We start from the raw sequence: 7,548 nt of genomic DNA, 5'->3' as shown, positions 1-7,548 counted from the left end.
TGAAATAAAATTTCGTACAATTGAAATAGATTTGATATTGAAATTGATGAGTAAAAATTGAAGCTCACGGATACCAGTAAGTACACCAAATCACTAAAGTAATACTATGGTGAGTGGATATCGTTTCTATGAGAATTAAATAATTGGACAAGCAATTATCAGGTTAAATGTCTAATTAGATCAAAAGAACCTGGATTGAAAAGGGCAAGACTGACACGTGTTACAATACGTAGCTTATTTCACTTATAGTGTAAACGATATACACACAATTTTTTTTTACACCCTAAACGAGATTAGGCTTAGACACACTTATATAAGAAACTTGTTCACATTGTCTCTTTTGTCATTTTCATTGTCCATTACCTTCATTTGTCCATTACCTTCATTTCTCCTCTTTTGAGATACTCGGATATTATGGCGCGTGTAGATGCACGAGACGGATACATCAACCGTCTAAACACAACTTGGCACATTGCGGGAGCAATCAACTTTCAGGTTAGTGTTGTTGTTTTCCTCTTTTAAATAAATAAACATATAATTATAATTGGGGTACTTTTATAGATTCGATATTGTTACAGATGTAGAATAGGTTGTCATGTTATTAGAATTTGTTGGATTGTAAAATGTAGAAATTAGTAAAATTTAATTAATATAAAAAAAAAAAAAAAACTGAATTGAAAAGGGTAAGATTGAATCTTGTTGAGAACTTTAGAATTTGAATGCTTGAATGCTTACAGACAGAGAACTTGAATGTTGATTTGAGAGAAGACAATGATAATTTGAGTCAAAAGCTTTGAAGATATTTATACTTTTAGAGAAATTAAATCTTATTTTCTTATCTTGAAGTTTGCAAAGATCTTTCACGATAAATCTTTAGTAATTGATTTCTAATTCCTTGTTTTCTCAGTTTCGCAAGCATTAATTAGTCGTCAATTAATTAATCAAGAGATTAAGCACAAAAAATGATTTAGTTTTCCAATAAGATTTAAAAGTAGTCCTTAGATTGAATTATATGTCACATATTCAAGCTAGTCTTATCCAATTAAATCTTTAGAAGAAAAATACAAATTTCAAAAATTGTTCTAATCTGAATTATATGTCACTTATTCAAAATTAGAGTGACTGAAAATTATGCATGTGCAGCACGCTAATTGAACCACTATTCCTAGCCAAATTCAAAGAGTCACGTGAAAGAGTTTTCAAGTTTTAATTCAAATATCAAATTTTTCAATTATAATAAAAGAATTCAAAAGGGATTAGCATACCTTCCGATATCACCAATCCGAATGAAGAACGAATAACTCAATCATGAAATAAATCAATACAAAACTTTAAAATAAAATAAACTTAGAATAATAATCCATAGAAAACATAAATATAGCTCCTAACCCTTTGACAGAGGATTAGTTATCCATAAAAAAGTGAAAGAAAAATTCTAAAAAGATATGTTGAGGAATGGAATACCCCTCTATGAACTAAGTTCACTTATTTATATCCTAAATTCTAGAAATCAAATTCAAACTATCCTAACCTTATCTTTTGGAGAGAAAGATAAGATCATTACTTGCTGACTTTAATTTTAAATTTAAAAATAATAATTTAAATCAAATCTAACAACCAAATCTCTTATGTTTCTAGAAAGAATTAATAACTAATCTTCTAAAATTTTTAATCTTTTGGATGTGATTAAGACTTTTAATAATGTAGATAATTAAACTTGAATCTTAATTATTGCATCTTGAGAATTGTAATTATGTTTAAGGTGGCTTGCATTAGAAGAACTTGGGTAAAAGACCCAAAAACACACTTCCAGGAGGCACAAGCATGCTGGGTGTGAGGGAAGGCCACCGGGTGTGGAGCTTGTCCGCTAGGCATGAGAGTCTTCCTGCTAGGCATGCGTGGTTTGATTTCTTTAGGTAGCGTTTGTTTTGAGGTACTGGAACAGAGACTGGAAGACTGAGACACAGTATCATGTTTGTTAGCTCAGAGACTGGTACTAAAATTTCTGTCTCTGTCTCTAAAATTTCAGTATTTCAGTACCTCCAAAAAGTAGGAACACAGGGGACTGAAATTTTTAGAGATGGAGACTGAAATTTTAATAATATTTTATACCTAAAATACCCTCATTTCAATTAATTAATTTCAATTTTATCTTTTGTGCAAATTAAATTAGAGTTTTATTCTTGTTTCAATTTCTGTCTCTCACTTTGCACCAAACAAAATACTTAAATTTATTTTGGTCTCTGTCTCTTAGTCTCTGTCTCTCAGTCTCAATCTTTTAGTATCTGTCTCTCTACCAAACGCTACCTTAGGGAACGCTTTCTCTCTCTTAAGTCACGCTTATATTTTTTTTTGTGAAAAAGTTTTAATTCTTGTTAGTTTTTTAGGTAAAAATCTCTGAAAATATAGAAATATTCTCCCAACTCTAAATATTTAATTATTTATTAAATTCTATTAAAAAACATAATAAATTTGATTAAAACCTAAAAAAATAAAGTAGAAAAGAACTTAAAAATAACTTAAGATGACGTGTCATCACAACACCAAACTTAAAATTTTGTTTATCCTCAAGCAAAAAGAAAAATAAACAGAGTTTAGCTTAATGAAAAATATTTGAAAAGCTTTTAAGATTGAAAATAAAAGTGAGATTTATGATAATTTTTGTGGTTACATTCGACTTCTCTTATCTTTCATGAATCTTGCATATTTAGGATTTAGAAATTTTCAAAAATAAAATTCGAATTGTATTACGAGGCTTTTGAATTTTTATGATTTGAAGGCAGTTTACTTCTTATTTGGATTAGGGGAAAGATCTTCGTGGGCTTTTGACTCTTAGTGTTTTGTCACAAGACAGCTTTTAACGGACTTTCAATCAATAATCTCGGAGCAGTTGGCCCAAGTTACCGAGTGATAAAGTACCATCAGATCTAGTTATCCAAGCCTCTCCTTGACATAGTCACACCACAAGTACATAATTAGGGTTTTGATCCAGACATCAATCCCCAAAATCTCTTTGGACTTCTTAATATTTTGTCTTAAGGCAACTATTTAAGTGAACTTTCAATCAATAATCCCGTTCCAGTTGGCCCAAGTTATCGGGTGATAAAGTACCCGTCAGATTTACTAGTGCAAGTCTATCCTTAAAACAGAAACATCATAGGCACATACTTGGACATCATCATCATCGTCTTTTCATAATTCTTGTTTTATCCTCTTAATAAGAACTTGTGTCATGATTAAAAAATTTTGGTGTTATTTTCTGATATATTTTGCATAACTCAAAACTCCTCCTCTTTATCATCAGTATCATCACCATTATCATTATCATCATCATTATCACAATCTTCTTTTCTTGTTCATCTTCTCCTTCTTATTTTACATTCTATTATTCTTGTTTTACCTTCTTAACAAGAATAAAAATAAGAAAAGTCAAACAAAAAAGACGAAGAAACATATAATGCTACAAAATTATTAGGAAGAGGAGAAAGAAAAGGAAAAAAATATATAACAACCGTAATAATAAAAGAACGACGATAAAAAAAAATACACGAAAAAAAAAGAAAGAATGTGAAAAAAAAAAAAGAGGAGTGGCGTTCACTTTAGTAAAGAAAGTTGGAGCATGTATTTACATTCTCATTAATAAAATTAATTTTTATTGAATTTTGACCAACTTAATTAAACTTAATTGTCAAAAAAATTTAGATAAAATAAAGTATAAAATTATATATATTAATTAATTTAGATATGTTTTTTTTTTTCTTTAACTCTCAACCAATTGGACCCGATTACACCGTTGTCTACTCTCAGCAATATCAGAATACTAACTTTTTAATATTATAGTACACAAGGTATATTCACATATAGATTCTAGAAGGGAGTTCAGGAACCACAATGCCTTACAAAATTGACCATTTCCTAGGACGATGAAGCAGTAAAACCTAGTCCAAACTTTCGAATAATAATAATAATAATAATAATAATAACAATAATAAACGAAAAGACCAAACTAGGTGAGTCGAAAAAAAGAAAAAGAAAATAAATGACCAAACTAGGAAAGCATAGTATATGTATAAATATCTAGAACATCTTTGTCCTAAGGAACCATCGGGGTGTGTGGCGAGGTCCTAACTTTATAACAATTTTAATTTTTAAGTCATGTGTGGAATTATATACTTTTGAGTTTAATGAATAAATTCCACGTCCTGAACTGCTTCGAAATTCAGTTGATTAATCAGAGTCACCCTTTATATGCCTAAGAGAATGGGTCTAATAATATGAAAAAAAAAAAAGAAGAAATTATTTGAACAATTTTATTAGGCAATTAATTTTCCATCAACAATATATATTATCAATTTCATCTAATGTTTTCTAAAATAATACTTTTACTACTCTTCTTATTTCTTTCTTTTTCTTTCTCCAAACACCACTCTTAACACACCATAGCAACTCCACCATTCTACCGCAACCACCGCCGGTCAACTTCGTCCAATGACAACATCGGTTACTCTAAATCCCTAGACATTAATTCTTAAATTAATTTAAATTTTAAATTGTAATTCTAAAATAATTTTAAACCCTTCAAAAAATAAATGTTAAAAAATAATTTTAACATTAAATAAAAAATTGACTAACATTAACTAATAAAATATTGATTCTCTATATACATTTTCTTATTCCAACCTACCAGAAGTTTCTGTTTCCAGTATGAATGCATGGCAAATGCATGGCCAAGGTTGCGGTCAAATTATACTACGGCGTGTATATTGATGACGATATGAGGTGAAGTTTCCGTTGCCTTGCATTGCATGCTATTTATTTATTTTATTTAAAATTTTCTACTTTATCCATTACCACTCTTACACTTGATAATTTTTTAAACTGAAAATATTTAATAAAAATAGTTAAAATATATCGTATTTAATATTTATTAATTATTATAATTTATTTTATTTAATATTTATTAATTATTAATTTTTTTTATTCTTTAGTATTATTATTTTCGAACTTTTATATAGTCAACATAGATATCATAACCTAACACTATTTGCTCCATATTATTTTCGTATGTGGCAAACTGAATTTCTAAAAAAGTACACAGCCTAATCTGAAACGTTTCCAATATCAATCATGAGCATAGAGACTTGCCACTCGTCAGTTGGCAGTAGTTGGCACCAGTAAAAAGGAAGGAGTTCATGGACCAAAATGGCAAAATGCCTGACAAATTAAAATTGACTATTTGCTCGTATGAAGCACCAAAACAATACCAAATTTCAAAAAAATGATAAACAAAAAGATTAAACCATATATCTAGAACGAACATCTTAACAAGTCACCAAAAAAAAAAGAGAACGAACATCTTTGTGCTAAGTGCTGACGCAGAGAGGTAGAAGTGGGTGGAATTACTTGGGTCGTAGTTCGGGTCTTCGACAAAGGTTCGTGACTCGGCTTATTTTATTATATAAGTCAAGTTTGAGTTTTTTGTAAAATTTATTAGTTAAAAAATTAAATTGTAGTTTAAAAAAAATTCTACAAAGTTGGTTGGATTGACTCGTCAAAATATTTTTTTATAAAAATAAATTTATTCTAAATTAGAAATTTCGGTAATTTATCTAAGAGATTCTAATTCTAATCTAAATCTTTATCTTCTACTCCTTCAAACCTCTTAATTACTGGATGGAACAACTCTCATCATGTCTCCACTATATGAGGGGTCTCTCAGGTACATACATACACACACAAAACAGATAAGAAAAGCATAGGTATAGATAGCAATTACAACAAACAGATCAGCAGTTAATTACAGATAAGCAATTAGACAAGTCAAAACAAATGCATATTCAAACAAATCATACAAATGCACATGATACATATCTGTCCTACTGGCCATGAGCTCACGTGTCGGTTATTTTGCTAGAACTCGATAGACCCATTAGCTAACCCGAATATCGTCTCTCTAGCATGCATCCACACTCTTGGGATATAGTGTCTGCCACATTGTTGGGATATAGTGCCTACCACACTCATGGGATATAGTGTCTGCTACATTTTCCGGGATAAAGTGTTCTCACACTCTTGAGATATAGTGTCCGATACACTTTTCAGGATAAAGTGCTCCCACACTCTTAGGATATAGTGCCCGCCATACTCTTGGGACATAGTACCCATCACACTTTTCAATCATAATCATTATCCTCATCTCTCAACATCATAATCCTTTTCATCATACCCAATAAAAATCAATTCTCATCCTTTCTCATTATCAAAATCATTCATTTTATTCAACACTTCTCACTCCAAAATTCATCATCCAAAATCTAATAATAGCTCTCACCAATCACTATTAAAATCAACAATTATCATCATTCCATAGCATCATATCAAAGTTCCATTATATCAATTCATTTCACACTCAATCAACATACAATTTAACTCTCAACAATGCACAATTTCAAACCCTTTAACCTATCTTACGGACAACTAACCTAAATTTTCACGCAACAATATATATTTACTATGAGAAACCAAAATCATACCTTAGCCGATTTCTTCCCAAGCCCAAAACACCTCCCTCCTCTCTCCTCTTCTCGAGTTTCTAAGCCTCCAATTCCTTAACAATGAGTTTTCAGCTTCCAAGACTCAAATTCAAGCACCCAAATGCACCAATTTAACTCCAATTCACATGAACTCAATCTAATATCATTCAATTTCATCGTAATCGATACTAGGATTTAATAATTCAATAATTTATAAGGGATTAGTAGTTTCTTACTTTATCCACTGATTACATGGATAAAACCCAATTCTCTCTCGCATTAGAGTATCCCTAAATTATCAAAATTAGAAAATCTCTCAATATTTAAAACCAAAATCACATAATTGAAGGGAAGTGATAATTGGACATAAAATTCAAAATTTCTTACCACTTTATTCAGATAGAATCGAAGAGCTCGATGAGAAGATCGTGTGGACGCAAACAGCTCGTTAATCAGAGTTCCGGATTAAAAATTATGTGAAATTGAAGTTGGAAGAGATTTGGGATTAGGTTTTATGCTCCACCACCTCACTTGAACGTGAATTGCAGAATTAGAAGGGAGGAGTGGCTGTCTGCAAGCTTTATATGAGGGTGGATTAAGTGGGCTTGGACCTATTTAGACTCGATTCAATCGATTTGTACCGTTGGTCTAATTTCGTGCCAAAATCTTTAAAATTAATGTTAAAATTTGTATTTTAAATATTTTTACTTCTTCAAATTATAAAACTTTAATTTTCTAATCTCCTACGCTCATAATTAATTTATAAGTTAATTATTTATTAATTGACTGGATTTTACAACGACGAGATGGAGAGAGAGCTCGACGGCAAGAGAGAGAGAACTCGACGGCAACAGAGAGAGACACAGTGAGGGGAAGAAGAACGATGACAAGCGACGAGCAGACCTTCACCTTTCACTGGCGACGATTCTTGATGCCACCACAATTAGTTCCACTCGGTGGCGACAACACCCCTACCTGTTTGGCGATGAGTTTGAGCTCTGATGGCTGGGACGCA

Source organism: Arachis ipaensis, chromosome B03 (assembly GCF_000816755.2).
Source record: "Arachis ipaensis cultivar K30076 chromosome B03, Araip1.1, whole genome shotgun sequence".
Classification (NCBI taxonomy): domain Eukaryota; kingdom Viridiplantae; phylum Streptophyta; class Magnoliopsida; order Fabales; family Fabaceae; genus Arachis; species Arachis ipaensis.
The sequence above is the reverse complement of the archived record's forward strand: the minus strand, read 5'-3'. Positions refer to the sequence as shown.